This window comes from Martes martes, assembly GCF_963455335.1.
Source record: "Martes martes genome assembly, chromosome: 12".
NCBI classification, from domain to species: Eukaryota; Metazoa; Chordata; class Mammalia; order Carnivora; family Mustelidae; genus Martes; species Martes martes.
This window is the reverse complement of record NC_137900.1, coordinates 68,182,199-68,201,049: the sequence shown is the minus strand read 5'-3', so window position 1 is coordinate 68,201,049 and position 18,851 is coordinate 68,182,199. Positions and strand designations below refer to the sequence as shown.

Below are 18,851 nucleotides of genomic sequence, written 5' to 3'. Positions count from 1 at the left end.
TCACCAACCATGACTGAATTTTAGAAAGAAAGGGGGGAAAAATTTTCCTTTTAAGATATCTTTTATGCAAAAAAAGAAAAGAAAAGAAAAGAAAAGAAAAGTAGTGCATTGACTGTGTATGTGCAGGAGACCAATTTACTGGAAGTACAAACACCATTCATACAGATGTTTATAGCTGCGTTATAGTTATAGTCACTAATAAGACCAAATTTTTTTGAGGTAAGCAAACATATTAGAAAAGTTTCATGTGTAGTTTGGTTATGTTAAGCTGACTACAATTATGCTTTTAAAGACATAAAAAATAATGCAAGGAAAGGGTTATATAAAAGGTACCAGTAGATTGAGGTATTTAATTTGCTTTTTCATAGATGGAATATTAACAGTTGAGGAAAGCATTATATTTCAAGCATAGTATAGTGAAGCCTCAAATGAAAATTGCATTAGGTTTATCTTTAATAGCAGATTGGACACACTGAAGATTGCTTTCTACACGTAACATGAACCTAATGTAGAATTTTCAGTGATTTACTAATTCTCTTTTAAGAGAATTAAATTTCTTAAAATATAAACTCATTGGCTTTCTGGTTTGGGGTTTTTATTTATCTATTTTTTTAAGTTTATTGTTATTCCCTTTACCTCTACAGCTTCTACAGAAATAGTAGTGGATGTGACCTGCTTCTTAAAAATTAACTTTGGACATTTTCCAGTTTTCTCATTCATTAATTAATACATGCATGCCCATCTACCCATGAGTAGATGTTTCAGGGGAGGAACCAATGGTGGAGAAACTACCCCATTTTCACTATATTTGATTAGGGCCCTTCCTGCCGCCAGGCATTTCTCAGTCAGAGAGCCTGAACTGCCCATTCTGAACAATGCTATCCTTATTCCTCATATCACCTCATCTGGAGAAATGAGTTATGGAGACCACTATGGAAGAATTGGTAAAAATAGTGGAGAAAAGAAGGCCATGAGAAGAGAAGGCTATTACTGGAGACTTTTTCCTTCTACTACCCAGGCACAATTAAGACTAAAAATAATCTCCTGAAATACATAGACTGAAGCCTCTGTGAGCCCTCTTTTCCAGTTGAAATCACCAAAATTGGTGCATTACTATTTTTTAAAATATTATATTTATTTTTTTGACAGAGAGAGGACAGTGAAAGAGGGAACACAAGCAGGAGGAGTGGGAGAGGGAGAAGCAGGCTTCCCACTGAGCAGGGAGCCCGATAACGGGGCTCGATCTCAGGACCCTGGGATCATGACCTGAGCTGAAGGCAGACGCCCAATGACTGAGTCACCTAGGTTCCCCTGGTGCAATACTATTAACTGAACTCCAGACTTTATTTGGATTTTACCAGATATTCCATTAATGTCTACTTTATGTTCCAGAATCTAAGTCAGGTACCATACCGCATACATGTTTCCCAGCCTCCTTTAGTCTGTGAGTTTGTCTTTCCTTGTTTAAATGACCTTCATAGTGTTGAGGATTAGTACTATCTACTTGAATGTCCCCTAATATGTATTTGTCTGACAGTTTTCTCATAATTGGTCTTGGGTTAAGGATTTGTGGAAAAACACCAAAGATACAAAGTGTTCTTCTCATCATGTGACATCAGGAAGTACATACCTACTTCACATCACTGATGATGTTAATCTCGATGACTTGGTTAAGGAGAAACTGGTAGGTTTCTCCTTTAGAAAGTTATTTCCTCTTTTCCCTATTCTATTCTTTTAGAAGAGTCACTAAATCTAGCTCACCCTTGGGTCAGGGTGGGATTAAACTCCACTCCTGGAGAAGGGGTTATCTATATATGTTATTTTGGAATTATTTTGTAAGGAAGATTCATCTCTTCTTCATTTACTTATTTATTCAATCATTTATTTATGTTGGTGCAGGTTCATGGAATTTAAAAAATATTTTGCTTTATAATCCAATATTACATTATTCATTTCATTGCTCGAATAGTTTCAGTTTTGGTCACAGGGTACTCCTTTAGGTTGGATCCTGTGTTCCTTCAACATGTTATTCTTCCTATTTTTTTGAGCACTTCTGGTACTACCATAGGATCTACATTCATCTTTTATCTTCTCTGGCCCAGTAGCAGAATCAGTCATTTTTCCAAGCAACCCTGGTTTCTTTTACTGGAGGACTGTATTTAGAAACCAAAATATGGGCACTCTGTTCTTTGCTGTTGGCATCATTCCAGGCCTTCCCAGTGTACAGAATTAGCTAATTTATGTTATTCATTGGTTTGTTAAAAATTGGAATTATAGCTCACATAATCTTGTGTAAACTTTTTCTGTAGCTAAGTTTTATTTACATATTATTAAATATAATGATTCATCAGGTTTAAAATTCTAATCTCTTTTCTAGGCTACACATATCGTTCCCTTAGAGACAACCAATATTATGAATATCTTATATTACTCCCAGTGATATTCTGTGCATACATGTATGTATTCTTCTCCTAATACACTTGCATACAAAGGCAGAATACTATATGTATTGTCCTGTGTCCTGACTTTTTTTCAGCCAACAATATATCTTAGAGAGTTTTACAAATCAGCTTATGAAGAACTTCCTCAATTATTTTAATGACTGCATTGATTATCATTGTACGGATATATGTACCATAATTTATTTAAGTAATCCTCTATTAATAAATATTTATATTGCTTCTATTCTTTTATTATTACAATCAATGCTGCAATTGCATATGTAATTTCTTACATGGCTGAAAATAACTGCTGAATAAATTCTCTAGAAACAGAATTGTTGAGTCAAATGGCAGGTATACTTATCATCTTGATAAATACTAGTGTTTTCCACAAATGTTTAACAATTTATATGATTTCAATGATCCTTGGAGAATTTCTGTTCCTTCACACTGTCACTAATACACTGGTGTGTTTTAAAACTTTTTTATTTTTGTCAAACTAAAAAATTGCATCTCAGTATAGTTCTTATTTGCATTTCTCTTAACATTATAACATTTTCATATGTTTAAAATGCATATGCATGTTATCTTCCTTAACCTTAACATATTTTGTCCTTTCTTTTATAGGTTGTTTGTACCTTGTTGATATAAAGTTCTTTACATAATAGAAAAATTATCCCTTGTCTCCAAAAAATTTGCAAGTATTTTCCCCAGTTTCATTTCTGTTTTTGAAATGCTTATGTTGGGCTTTTCCACAGAGTAACTTTATATTTTATTTTTATTTTTTAAGATTTTATTTATTTGACAGAAAGGGATCACAAGCAGGTAGAGAAAGAGGGGGAAGCAGGCTCCCCACTGAGCAGAGAGCCCAATGTGGGTCTCAATCCCAGGACCCTGAGATCATGACCTGAGCCGAAGGCAGAGGCTTAACCCACTGAGCCATCCAGGCACCCCGTAACTTTATATTTTATATAGATCATTGAATTTTTATGTAATATATTTAAAGCTTCTGAATTTTGTCATATTTATAAAAGGCTTACTTTAAAAATTTTTCCATGGTTTATATAGCACTTTCATATTTTTCTTATTGATTTTAAAAAATATTGCTAATGAGTTTTGAAGAAAATAAACATGGAATTGATGTTAAAATTTATTTTAATTTATGCAGTTTTTCATTATGGGTTATATTATATTTTGCTTGAAAACTCTCTCTTGCTGGACATTAGGTTTTCATTTTTGTTTTGATTGGATTTTTACAATCAATTTAAAAATTGTATAGCATCCCCAATATATCCCCAGTGATATTTTCTTTTTCTTTTTCTTAAAGATTTTATTTATTTGACAGACAGAGAGATCACAAGTAGGCAGAGAGGCAGGCAGAGATAGAAGGGGAAGTAGGCTCCCCACTGAGCAGAGAGCCCCATGTGGGGCTTGATCCCAGGATGCTGAGATTGTCACCTGGGCTGAAGGCAGAGGCTCAACCCACTGAGCCACCAAGGCACCCTTCTCTCACAACTGATATTTTCAAGGAGCATGGATACTCTACATGTTTCCCCACTACCAGTGTATACACTAATGAATATATATGCAATCATATTCATTAGAACAAACACATTGATGAGAGTCTACTATGTGCTGGGCACCATGTTGAACTCTAGAAGCACTATCCTAAGAAGTATACTAGTACCTTAATTTTTATATGATATAGAATTAGATGGAAGCCCATGCCTTTCCTCCCCATCCCCTGAAAAGTGAATGGCTTATATTTTGTGAATTTTTAAAGAGAACCAAAATAGCTAAGTTCTTATACTTGGATCCCCTCACTGCCATTCAGTGAAGGTCTTATTTAGAAACTTCTGAGAATATATATATTTCTTGATTTGTAAGATCTTATTTCTAGAAGCTGGCTCTATAAAAATGTCAAAAGCAGCATGGCCAATTACTAGGCCAAATTTACAGAGATGACAAAAAATGATAAATGGATTAAAAATTGCTTCAAGGTAGTAACACAGACATGTAATGTGCCACATCAAGATGATTAAAGAAGAGGAGGAAAACTAGGCCTTTCTTAGCCAGACTTTGCATCAGGTGCTTTCTTACTCACAAGTGCACCATACTCTAGATATATCTTCATTGACTCATCCATCATTGTAATTAAAAATATTGTATTTCAAAGGATACTACCAAGAAAGTGGGGAAAAAAAAAACATAACACACAGACTAAGAGAAAACATTTGTAAATTATATATCTGATAAGCGACTCATATTTGGAATACATAAAGAGTACTCACAATTCAATGAAATAAGACAACCCAATTAAAAAATGGGCAAAGTATCTCAATAAACATTTCTCCAAATAAGATCTACAATGGCCACTAAGCACATGAAAAGGTGCTAAACGTTATTACTCACTGGGAAAAAATACAAATCAAAATTACAATGAGATGCTACTTCATAGTCACTAGGGTGGCTAAAAATTTCTTTAAATTCAAAAAGATACAATAGCAAGTGTTGATGAGATGTGGCATGTTGGGACCCTCATATATTGCCAGCGGCATTGTAAAACATTCCAGCCACTTTGGAGAACAATTTAGCATTCCTCAGAATGTTAAACCTGGTAGCATATGACTTAGCTATCCCACTCCTCGGTATATACCCAAAAGAACTGAAAATGTATGTCCATATAAAAACTTGTACATAAACATTCACAGCAACAATATCCATAATAGCCAGAGGAAGTGGAAACAACCCAAATGCTCATGAGCTGATGAAAAGATAAAACCACAGAGGCAAAAGTAGATTAGTGATTGCCAGATGCTGGGAGAAGGGAAGAATGAGGAGTGACTGCTAATGGGTATGGCTTTACTTCTTGGTCATGAAAATTTACTCCTATGCTTCTTTCTAAGAGTTTAATAATTTCAGTTTTTACAAGCTTCGGCTTGAGATGGCCATTCAAACTATATCTCTTCCCTCTTCCCATCACATTCAATGCTGCACCCACAAGAAACTACCTTGATTTTAAGATCCAGTTTCTGAAAATATGTTGTGTCTTAGTATTGGTATGTATGTTTAATTTGGTAAAATTTTTGCTTTCCTCAAAAGCCATAATTAAACTCTTAAAATTATAAGACCTCTTAAAATGTATAGGTATGTATTTTAGGTATATATACCTAGGTGTGTGTATATATATATACACACACACATATATGTGTGTGTATATATATACACACACACACACACACATACATATACATGTATTATTATGTATAGGAATATATATACACACATACATACATGGGCTTGTACATGTATATATGTACACATATATATATACTGGTCTATTTTCCTGGAGAACCTTGACTGTTACATTATGGTTTCAGAAAAAAAAAAAGATTTTAAATTATTTTTACCAGGCTTATATCCAACCTACTTAAAAACAGCTGGTTTTCTGAAGTGTGCTTTAACACACTATAACCATTATTAGCATACACGGAGGCTGTTGCCAGGGAAGATTAGCTGGTTGTCCTCACTTACTCTACAGGATGGCATTAACTTAAAGAATCTACTATACTTCAGGTACTCATTCTCAGTTTTACTTGTCTGGAAAAATCAGACTTGGATATGAAAGAGTATGGACAGAATTTGGCGAGAAGAACTTACACTTCAACAACATCTCACTAAACTTCTGTGTAAACCCAGCCAAAGGACTTTAACGGATGGTCATTTGCTCCATCAGTGTAATCTCTCTGGACTGAGAAATCTTCAAAGATGGCCAAGCACAATCCATAATCGGTGAGGAGACAAGCAGGTTATGTTATTTATAATACTATAAATAAATTAGATTTAGGAAAATATAGGCGGCTAAGGACTCTATTTCACAGTTCAGATATCTGTCTTTCTTCTCACCCACATTCCTCTTCAGAGTTGGTTGAACACTCTCAACCCTTCCCTCTCAAGAGTGTTTAGTGAGTGTTTACATGCCAGAAATCTGTTAAGTACAGCATCATAGTGAAAAATAGAAGTGGCTGCCCTATTGTAAATGGCACATAATACATAAACATGAGAAAACAGATAATGAAAAGTGATACTAAGAAATCAGGTTGATATGATGCAGTGACTGGAAGACTTTATTATATTGGTTCTCCTCATTGTGCGGGTCTTGGGTACAGTTCCAGTGTAGGCATATCTAACATTGACAATGTCAGTGTCAGTGTACTTTCTAGGGAAGGCCTCAAACATGTTCTTTTGCTAAAACAAAAATGAAAATAGGGATAGAACTCCTATATGTGACAATGAAAAAAGGTCTTCCAAATACAAACAGCATCAGTTATTCAGTTGTTTGCTTGCTTATCTTTGTATTTGTGTATGTATGTATGTGTATGTATTTATGTACATATGTTAAAAGCTTTGGCATTAACAATTTTATACAAAGACTAGTAAGTGTATTAAAATAAATGCTTTTGGGGTGCCTGGGTAGCTCAGCCTTGCATCAAGCTCAAGCCTTGCATCAGGCTCTCTGCTCAGCGGGCAGCCTGCTTCCCCCTCTCTCTCTGCCTGCCTCTCTGCCTACTTGTGATCTCTCTCTGTGTGTCAAATAAATAAACTCTTAAAAATTTTTTAAATAAATGCTTTGGAGGGCACCTGGGTGGCTCAATCAGTTGAGCGTCCCACTCTTGATTTCTGCTCAGGTCATGATAGCGTCATGAGACCCAGCCCCGTGTCAGGCTCCGGACTAAGTGAGGAGTCTGCGTGGAATTCTCTCTTTCCTTCTCCCTCTGCCCCTCCTGCAACTCTCTCTCTTTCTCTCAAATAAATAAATCTTCAAAACAAACAAAAATAAATGCTTTTGGGGCAGCATTGGTAGATGATGCAGAAGAATGCTGTTTTTCTGTCTCTAAACCAACTATGCCGAATGGACATTTTTTTCTTCAACACCAATCTGTCTTTCTTCCACTGGAGCTTGCAGTGGCCCTCTCTGGTGATTATGTAGCAGATCGAGAGTGCTGAAGGTGTTAAACTAAAAAAACAAACAAACCATTTTTTCATTCTTCCATTATTTATTTCTCTTGTTCTAAGACTAAACTCTCTATCCAGAGGAAGTAGAACCATCACTGGAATGTGGACTAGCTTCGGAAAAGAGAGTTCCTATTATAAAGGTTACCCAATCTCCAAGTACCTGTTTGGCTCTGTTGAAACTTTCCACTTATTAAATGGTACATTATCAGTACATGGTACATTTGGCACAATTCGAAGGGGTACGAGATATATATATATCTATATATATATCTATATATCTATATATATATATAGATATATAGATATATATATAGATATATATATATCTCGTACCCCTTCGAGGTACCGCAGGACAGGTAACATGTTTAGTAAGCCTAGGATGCCCACAAGATTTGTGCAAAACAGGTTTACTGGGAGAGTCTGGTTATACCTTTCCTTGCAGCTCTTCATGAAGACAGCTTGAGGATCAAAGTCTAGGTCTATTTCCTTATCTCTTCTTTTGTGCCCTGTTTGTAAGTTAAATAAATTATTTTTTGGTTCCCTCTGCAAAATAAATTTTATCAGTTGTGGTCATCTGTGTGCCTGATCTTGTAAATAAAATAAATTGTCAGCCTCAATGAAAAAATAATCATCAAAACAAAAGTATATTCAAATAAAGACTGGTGAGCTATGGCTTAAGGATGTTAGCAACTTAGAAATTTGAACAGCCATTATTACTTGCACAAGAACGATTTTCTTCAGATAATTCAACATACCCTTTACTTCCTAATTCTGTAATTATGAAAGCAATAATATCTCCAATATCTGGATTTATTATAGTGATGGTCTTTACATAGGATTTATTACTCTAAACGACTACTACAATTCATGTGAAATGCTGCCCATGATTATTTTTTAAGATTTATTTATTTATTTTAGAGAGAGACAGTGCATGCACATAAGCAGGGGGAGGGGCAGAGGAAAAGGGAGAGGAGAGATCTCAGGCAGACTCCCCACTCAGCTCAGGGCCTGATGCAAGTCTTGATCTCACAACCTTGAGATCATGACCTCAACCAAAATCAAGAGTTGGGACGCTTAACCAAATGAACCAACCAGGCACCCCCATGACGTTTTCATTTTAAATATCCCATTTTCCTTCATCAGGAAGACAATTTATTTCTTGAAACTGGATAAAAATTAACAATAAATGGTAATGTTTGAGATAAACAGCCCAGAGCATAAGCTATTGTGTGAATAGGGGGAAGGTCCAAAATCTACCTTTTGACTTTTATTTTAGGTGGTGAAGATTAGGCCATAGAGTAGAACTACAATCAGTCAGGAACAGCAGAGGATTTTAAAAAAGATTTTATTTTTAAGTAATCTCTACATCCAATGTGGGTCTTGAACTCACAACCCCGAGACCAAGAGCTGCATGCTCTACTGACTGAGCCAGCCAGGTGCCCCTAGCAGAGGGATTCTTGAAGGGGCTGACAGATGCACTGACAACTGATGTGGTTTTTTGTTTTGTTTTGTTTTGTTTTTTACTTCTGGATGGCACTGTTCACCCAGGCAGAAAGAGGCAGCACCTCAGTAGGAAAAGTAACTCTTTTTATTGATATATTTTTCTTTTATACACATGAGTATTATTTCCTACTCAGCATTATTTAAACATGTTACAAAAGACAGCAATTTGGCCTACGTTGCCTATTTGTATCCTTCTGATAGTTTCATTTATTACATTGTATTTTTTGTTTAATCATCAAAATGAACTTGCATTGCCATTACCTACATAATGCAATCACTATGACCTCCTCAGCACTATCATTTTCTAGATTTCTTACAGGAGTTTTGGAAAAATCCAGAGGTTGGTGCAAACAGGAGGTAGTGGTAGGGAGTTGGAGACTGAGACAGCATCATGTTCTTTGTTGCTTGCTTGTTGTTAGATTTCTGGTATTAATAATGGTGGGTGGTGCCTGGGTTGGGGGGAAACCTCATGCTAAGAAAAGGAGGAATTTATTCCTCACAGTATGCTTTCATGAATTACAAAGTATTCTTTAACAGAAGATTCTTAAAAAAATAAAATTGTTTTCCAGGTACATCAGTTTTTTTGTTTATTTTTATTCATTTTTGTAGTTTTTTTTTTTTAAGATTTTATTTATTTATTTGACAGACAGAGATCACAGGTAGGCAGAGAGGCAGCCAGAGAGAGAGGAAGGGAAGCAGGCTCCCTGCTGAGCAGAGAGCCCCGATGCAGGGCTCTATCCAGGACCCTGGGATCATGACCTGAGCCGAAGGCAGAGGCTTTAACCCACTGAGCCACCCAGGTGCCCCTCATTTTTGTAGTTTTTAATTGAGGGTAAGTGTACCTGCAATGAAATGCATTAGGTGTATAAATCAGTGAGTTCTGGGTGGCTCAGTTGTTAAGCGTCTGCCTTCAGCTCAGATCATGATCCCCAGATCCTGGGAAGCCTGCTTCTGCCTCTCCCACTCCCCCTGCTTGTATTCCCTCTCTTGCTATCCCTCTCTCTGTCAAATAAATACATAAAATCATTAAAAAAATAAATCAGTGAATTCTGACAAATGTGTACACCCAAGCAACTGGCATAGCCATAAAAATTTAGAACATTTTCATCACTTCAGAAAGATCCTTTGTGTCTATTTTAGTCAACTCTCCTCCTGATAGCCAACCATGTCTCTGATTTCTATTGCCATATACTAGTTTATGCCATATACTTGTTCTTGAGATTTATATAAATGGAATCATATAGTACATACTCTTCTGTGCCTTCTTTCACTCAATGTAATATTTTTGAGATGCATTCATATTGCAGGATGTATCTGTAACTCACTTGGATTTATTGCTAATTATTTTTCCATTATATGAATATACCAAGTTTAATTATCCTTATCCTGATGGGATATCAGGATATAACATCTTGTGATTTTAACTTTTGGACTATTATGAATAAAGCACCTATAAGCCTTCACATAAAGCTACTTTTGACATATGTATTTTTTATATCTCACGTACCCAGAATCTCCTAGTATAATATCCAAACTTTCCAGTAAACAAATCACAACTTGAATGAGAGAAGGCAATCAACAGACACTAATAGCAAGATGAATCAGATGTTGGAATTATCTAATATGGATGTTGAAGGAGCCATCATTGAAATGGTTCAAAAATCAGTTAAAAACTGCCTTGCAACAAACGAAAAAAAATAAAAAATCTCAGCAAATAAATAAAATTTGTAAAAAAAAGAGAGAAATGGAAATTATAGACTTGAAAATTATCATAATGAAAATAAAACCTCCCTGGATGGGCTCCATAGCAGAATGGAGATGACCTGCAAGAAATCACTCAATCCCACAGGTTGAATATAGCCCAGATCTTAGGATCTGTATTTTGCTCTTGGCTGTTTCCTATAATTGCTTCACCAGGCAGAACTACACTTTCTCAAAGGCCATGAGGTGTTAGAATTTAATTAACCAGCATCTTAGCTGCATTTAACATCCTGATATTGGCAAAGGACTTGGCCAGAGAACTCTAACTCCAGTTATGATTTTCCCTCAGTTTTTCCTTGAAGAAGACCTGTTTCTGACTCATATTGTTATGAAATCATATCATATCATATATGATCTTTAATAATTCACTCTGAGAATTTCCCTTAAAGTTTAAATAAAGTAATAAGTACAAATCATAGACAGGGATTCCCTCATTTCAACACTCGAGCAACACGTTATGTGTGGAGTAGAAAGAGTAACTTGGTATTCTATATTACATATATCTATAACTATATATCTATATCTATATCTCTATATCTCTATATCTGTTCTATCACTGGACCAGGCAGGAGCTGCATGTAATACCTAACAATAAACCTGCCAACTCTGTCTGGTGGTAGGTATGAGACATATGCTAGTGTGGGGGAAATATGCCTACTTTGGATGACTGGATCTGGCATTGGGTACTGATAAAAGTTTGACAGGACTTGTCATCACAATGGGATGCTTGCATGCATGCTCTCTCTCTCTCTCTCTTTTTCTCTCCCTTACTTTCTTTGGAGAGTAGACATTAAATTTTATTTATTTATTTATTTATAGGTTTTATTTATTTATTTGTCAAAGAGAGAGAGAATGAGAGCAAGCACAAGCAGAGGGAGCAGCAGGCAGAGGGAGAAGCAGGCTCCCTGTCGTGCATGAGCAAGGAGCCTGATGCAGCACTCGATCCCAGGACCCCAGGATCATGACCTGAGCTGAAGGCAGACACTTCACCATCTGAGCCACCCAGGTGCCCCTAGACATTAAATTTTAGATGTCATGTTAGAGACTCTTTCCTGGAGCTGCCTTCCATGCAGAATTATTCCATGTCTGTAAAGCTTTGTTTGTTTTGGAATTTTGCATGGAATTTATAGTGGTTTTTTTTTTAAGATTTTATTTATTTATTTGACAGAGAGAGATCACAAGTAAGCAGAGAGGCAGGCAGAGAGAGCAGAAGAAGCAGGCTGCTCGCTGAGCAGAGAGCCGGATGCAGGGCTCGATCCCAGGACCCTGGGATCACGACCTGAGCTGAAGGCAGATGCTTAACTCACTGAGCCACCCAGGCACCCCGGAATTTATAGTGTTTTGACTTGACTTGACTCTCTAGCTGCTACTTGGCTAAAATATTGTCTATGTAGTGCCACAATCAGAGTTGCTTTATTTTTCCATATAGCAGTAACTTTGTAATATCTATCCAAATTCCATAAGATGAGATTTGACACAAATACTTAGATACTTCTTAGGATGCTTTATTTCCTTTGGAGATTTCAAAAGCAACTGAATTTTGAAAAATAATGTTAGGAAGGAGGGAAATGGAAAGTTATATGAGAGCGGTCTTATTCTAAAGCTTAAATTTCATTTCTTTATTCAAAAGATTAAATTTTCTTGAATTTTGCCTAAATGATTATTTTTATGATATTTTAAAAACATCAAATGTAATTAAACATGCCACTTTAGGTAAATAGAAATCAACTGATCATATATGTAAAGTTTATATTTTATTGATATATTCATCTATACTACTGTCAATACTACTGTTCACATTTCTACATCCTCATAATAAGTACAGGAATTATATACATTTTGAATTTCCATATATATTTTAGAATGAAAATGAACTTGTCAATTTCTTAAACAAGTGCACTGAAATTTCATCTTGGAATAATTTATATTTAAACAATATTAATTCTTTCATTCTATGAACATGGCACATTTATATCTTTTTTACATTTATGTAAATACATTTATGTCTTTTTAAAGTTCCCTCAGAAATTTAGTAATTTCAGTGAATAGATCTTGTGTGTCTTTTGTTAAGATTATCATGTATTTCATGTTTTTATATGCTGTTATAAATGACATTGACTTTTTAAATTTTAAATGCTAATTGTTTCAAATGTAGAAATACATTTCCTTTTTATTGATTGCTATCGTATCTTTGACCTCTTAAATTTGACTTATTCTAATAGGTTTTTAATGTCTATTCCTTAGGATTTTCTATGTAAATGATCATGACATCTGGTTAAAAGGATCATTTTACTACTTCCTTCCCAATCTTTATGATTTATATATATTTCTTTTACTTTTCTTATTAGGATGGCTAGAATATCAGTACACTAGAAGGTATCATAAATATCCTTTTGTTGTCATGATCTTAGCAGGAAAACATTCAATATTTTATATTAAGTAAATTATAGATGTCGGTTTTCAGATACTGCACTGTTCTTGAATTTCCATTTGGTTATTTTACAGTGTTTCCATTTCTAATGTGATTTACTGTATCTGTTTACTCATTATGTTCTTTTTCTTTTTAAATATTTGAACATATTTATAAAAGGTACTGCAGTTATTTTCTGCTAATTATAGCTTCTAGAATTCTGATAGGATCAGTTTTTACTGACTGATGTTTTTCCTGAGAGTTGTTGTTGTTATTATTATTATTTTGATTTTTTATATGTCTAATTTTATATTATATATTGAGTATTAGAAATAATACGTTGTGAGTTTATATTATGTTGGCTTATTTAAATAGCTATTAGATTTTCTGACAGGGAAATAAATTATTAATGGATCCTCTTGATCTGGTATACTTGGATTTATCCCTCATTATGGCAGGTCTGTTGAAGCTATATTTTTAGTCTTTTTTTTTTTTTTAAGATTTTATTTATTTACTTGAGAGAGTGAGAGAAAGACAGCATGAGAGGGGAGAGGGTCAGAGGGAGAGGGTCAGAGGCTCCCGCTGAGCAGGGAGCCCAATGCAAGACTTGATCCTGGAAGTCCAGGATCATGACCTGAGCTGAAGGTAGTTGTTCAACCAACTGAGCCCCACAGGCGCCCCTATATCTTTAGTCTTAAGAACACTTTTCTAGCACAACTTTTTACTACAATTAAAGACTCATCTTTAAAGTATGGCCTTTCTTCAGTCTCGGCTGAAAGACTGAGTTCTCAATGAGGTTATTTCACTATGACTGAACTGTAACTTCAATGTGTCCCAGAACCCACAATTTCTGATGTCCCCACTTATCCCACAATTATGAATCCACAGGGAGTTTTCTGACAGGTGTCATGAAGCCCAGTGATGTTCACGGGCAACCCAGCCATTGACCAAGGATATTTAGAAGCCACCCAATGAGACTTTTGTCCTTACAACCCCCATCTCTGTCTCCTTTCTATAGCTTCATGCTCTACAAATTTCAAATATTTTTAAAAGATTCTATTTATTTATTTCTTTAGAGAGAGAGCATGAGTGGGGGGAGGGTTAGAGGGAGAAGGAGAGAGACTCTCAAGCTGGCCCTGCACTGAGTGTGAAGTAGAATGCAGGGTTTGATCCCATGACCCTGAGATCATGACCTGAATGAAATCAAGAATTAGACACCTAACTGACTGAGCACCCAGGTGGCCCCAGATTTCAGCTATTTTAATCTTTTCATCTTCAGTGAGATACAGGGTTTCACTTGGGTTTGACTGCTTGAATCATAGTTTGAAAAGTTATTTCATACAGAAAAAGAAGATAAACCTGGGATTTACTTCATATGTTTCCCTTCTCTCAAAGAAGGGAAGGATATCTCAAAGATATCATACCATATCCATTGTCCCATATTTAAAACCCATTGCCTCATATATTTTGTCCAATTTCATAGTTGTCTGTGGAAAGAGAAGAATAACTGCCAGGTACTCCATCATGGCCAGAAGGAGAATCCTTTTTAACTCATCTGCTAATTTATTTGTACATAGTTATACAATAAAAAGTAAAGAGGAGAGAATAAAATGTCAAGTATTGAACTCTCATATATTTAAACAAAAACCCAATTAATTGTAGTATGAATCACAGCAGCATTACATCATTGTTATATCTTAATAAAGACAGACATCATCCACACGAATGCTCCAGACTTTTTATCTCTGAGATGTTCCATCTAAGAATCAATATCTCTGAAAATTCATGAATAGCCCTAGAACTAAAGACAATTAATCAATGAGCCTCCTTGAGCAAAGCTCTCAAGTGAGCTAAAATATGATACATGATATAAATGCTAAAATGATAAAAAATGTTACAAATAAACATTTTTCTTCTATAAAATTAATCATCCTCTAGGAGGGTTGCTTGTATGATGTATAAAAGTAAGAGATAGCAGAGAGTGCATAAAGCACCACAAATTATTTGATAATTCTGGGAGTTCTTGTAAAAAAAAACAGAGAAAAAGAAAAAGAAAAGAAAACAGAAATAGGAGGTGGAGAAGAAAATCAGAGGAAAGAGGAGAGAAAGGAAGGGATTTTTAGGCCATCTCTTTAACTAGGATTTTGACCCTTCATTAAAATAATCCATTCTTAACCATGTTGTTCCTGAAATTCAGTTACTTGTTATTTCCTATAACTAGTTTGGATTTTCACCTAGCCCATTCATCTTAGCTCCATAAGTTAAATCTATTGATTCTATTAACCTGCCATATTGGCTACATTTTGCAAATATGGTGCTTTCAAAAGTCTCCCTTCCCAGGAGAACTGGTGACATATCAAAACTGTCCCAAGAGATTTGGATTGCTTGTTTATTTTATAGAGACATTTAGCCATTCTGACAAGTGCTTAAATATTATATGTTCCTCCATAAAGGTTGTCTCTGACAATATGTGTAAATCAAATAAATTAAAGCACTATAAGCTATTAGTTTTCTATTCTGGTTGACATCTGTGACATTCGTTAATAAATAATTTAGTACATTTATAGACAATGATGAAGAGAGCATCATTACTGCTGAGCTTATTTTCTCCCAAAGGATATGCTAGACAGCTGCTTACCTCTAATAAAGTTAATAAATCTAAGGCCGTGACTTTACACTTTGTCTTACTATTATAATAGTTTGAATATACCATATTAGTTTATATTATGGACATGCAAAGTATATTGCTATGCGGTGTTGCACAGTTCAGCAAGGATCATTATTGCCATAAGGAGTCACATAATTAAGTCCCAAGCTCTCTTGTGTCTTATAAATTCTTTCTCCAATGTGGATCTCAGTTTCCTCATCTTTAAAGACAAATCTAAACTGAACTCGATAAATGCTAAGGTCTTTCTAATCCTAAGATTCTGAAATTTTGTGTTTTGTTAAGTCTTACTGGGAATTCAATTGATAGGTAGTGATTTTCTTATCTTATTAATAATAAGCCTTGCCTACACCCCCACCTTGTCCTCCATATCTTGAGTATTTGACTCAACTCTATTAATTGTGAAAAGAGATTGTGGCTATTTAAAGTGTATGTAATTTTTCGCACAGAAAATAAGGTGAAGTTTGGTTGATTCTTATACCTTCTAAAAATGAACTAACGTCTTCAAGAAAACACCAAAAGGTGGATGCCACCAGTGGCATCCATTAAACGGCTGCCTGGGGGCTTTGCCACTGGTATCTCAGGCCAGGATTGTGGCCATAGAAAGGGTAAGGCTGAGGCCGTGGAGCTTGTGGAGGGCCAAGGGCAAGGAGTGAATCCATATCACCAAGCTGGGCCATCTGGTCAAGGACGTGAAGATCAAGTCCCTGGAAGAGATCTATCTCTTCTCTCGTCCTGTCAAGGAATCTGAGATCATTGACTTTTTCCTAGGGGCATCCCTCAAGGATGAGGTTTTGAAGATTGTGCCTGTACAAAACCAGACCTGTGCTGGACAGCAGTCCAGGTTTAAGGCATTTGTTGCCATTGGAGATTACAATGGACATCTTGGTCTGGGTGTTAAATACCCCAGGAAGGTAGCCACTGCCATGTGTGGGGCCACCATCCTGGCCAAGCTTCCCATTATCTCCCTTCTGGGAGGCTACTGGGGGAATGAGATTGGCAAGCCCACACCATCCCATGTAAGGTGACCAGTGACTGCAGCTCTGGCTGATGTGCCTCATCCCTGCCCTCAGAGGTATTGGCATCCCTTTAATCCCTGTGCACAAGAAGCTCCTGATGATGGCTGGGACTGATGACTGCTACACCTTGGCTAGGGGCTGCACTGCCACCCTGGGTTAACTTCGCCAAGGCCACTTTTTTGGGGGGGGGGGTTCGGGCAGACAGAGAGGGAGAGAGAGTCTTAAGCGGGCTCCACATGGATCCCAATGTGGGCTTGATCCCACCATCCTGAGATCGTGACCTGAGTTGAAGTCAGGAGTCAGATGCTTAACTGACTGAGCCACTCAGGTGCCCACCAAGGCACTCTTGATGTTATTTCCAAGACCCCAGCTCTCTCATTTCTGACCTCTGGAAAGGGACTGTGTCCACAAAGTCTCTCTCAGGTTAGGAATTCACTGACCATCTTGTAAAGACCCACACCAGTCTCCGTGCAGAGGGCCCAACTGTGGCCACCACATAGTTTAATATAAGAAAAAGAAAGCGAATTAAACACTTACAACAAAATAAAACAATAATAAAAGTGAACTAAATCTCAGTTTGCTACTTCAGTACACTGGTTTTCCTAAGATGAGATAGGTAGGTGGGTAAGAAGAAAAAAGAGAGGAAGATAAGCAGAGGCAGAAAAACTTTATTTCACTCATCTAATGAACGTATAATGAAGGACCTGCAATGTGCTAGGTACCATGTTTAGGTGCAGTGCTAGTAACTGAGGATACAGAGAAGAGTAAGATAGTCCCTGCTCTCAGAAAGCTCAGAGCCTAGTGGTAGAGGCAGAGTTAAAACAATTATTATACTATAATGTGAAGTGAGCAGCATTTAACTTTTATGACCACTTACAATATGCCAGACTCTGCTAAGAGCTTTACAAGTACTATCTCATCAATTATCAAAAGAGATTCATAAAGTAGACATATTGTTATCACACCCATTTTTTGCAGATGAAGAAATAAGTACAAAGGGGGCAGTCAAAACTACTCTAATACTCATGGGCCCTCATGGTCCTCTGCATTGCTTCCCTGCATCTTTCTCAACTTTTCTCCAGCTAACAATTCTCTGGTTCTATTTCTATTTCACATTCCAGAAAGAGAGAATCTGATTGGACAATTTTAGCATTTCCTGTATTTTGGAAACAGTCTTGCTCTTGGTCATCTCACCTCACTTATATTTGGGTTTTGCCAAACTATAGATTAGTGACTCTTGATCCAGATGCTTTCCCCTTGGAGGGATCATGTATGACAAGGAAGCAGGTAATGTGGTATACAAAATGGCTGCTCTCCTGAGCAAGATGAAATTTCCATGGAAGATTGTTGTGTGCAATGGACTATATGATTGGTTTACTCAGTTGAAAAGATATGGATGAGCTTTCAAATAATAGGATGTATCAATTGGGAAGTACGCTTAAGAAGGATCATAAATAAATACTACGTAGTACCATTAGCAATAGAAACTTTAAAAAACTAAAGCAATTAACCTTTTTTGGGGATCTAAATGAAAATACTCCCCCAGAGACACCTGGGTGGCTCAGTAGGTGAAGCATCTGCCTTTGGCTCAGGTCATGATCCCATGGTCCAGGGAACAAGTCCCACATAGGGCTTCCTGCTCAGCGGGGGGCCTGCTTCTTCCTCTGCCTGCCACATCCCGTGCTTGTGCACACTCTCTCTCTTTCTCTCTTTGGCAAATAAATAAAGAAATTTAAAAAAAATTCCTCCAAAGGAATTGTATTTAATAATGATTTTACCAGAACTATTTCAGGTATAAATTGAATGAATGTTTTATATTGTGATATACAAGAGTTTCCTTTAGAAAGGCTCATTTGCTTATATTCTTATATTTTTGTTCCATTATATTTCTCATAGTTCTAGTTATAAGGCAATATTGTGATATGTGAGATACAACCTCATGTTTAATTTGATCATTTGGGGAATAAAGGCCCCAGATACAAGTAAATACAAATCTTTGGAACTATTGAACATAATTTACATGAGAACCTAGACTA

At 36.2% G+C, this 18,851-nt stretch overlaps 1 pseudogene across 1 annotated transcript in view; it reads left to right on the top strand.

Moving 5' to 3' along the window:
- Positions 1-920: 920 nt before the first annotated feature.
- The window catches only part of LOC308353379 (small ribosomal subunit protein uS5-like), a 199,346-nt pseudogene continuing 181,415 nt past the window's right edge, over positions 921-18,851 (top strand). The window contains exons 1-3 of the transcript in view: positions 921-944; positions 1,538-1,684; positions 16,468-17,006. The product of the transcript in view is annotated as a small ribosomal subunit protein uS5-like (transcript). The remainder of the gene's footprint in view (positions 945-1,537; positions 1,685-16,467; positions 17,007-18,851) is intronic.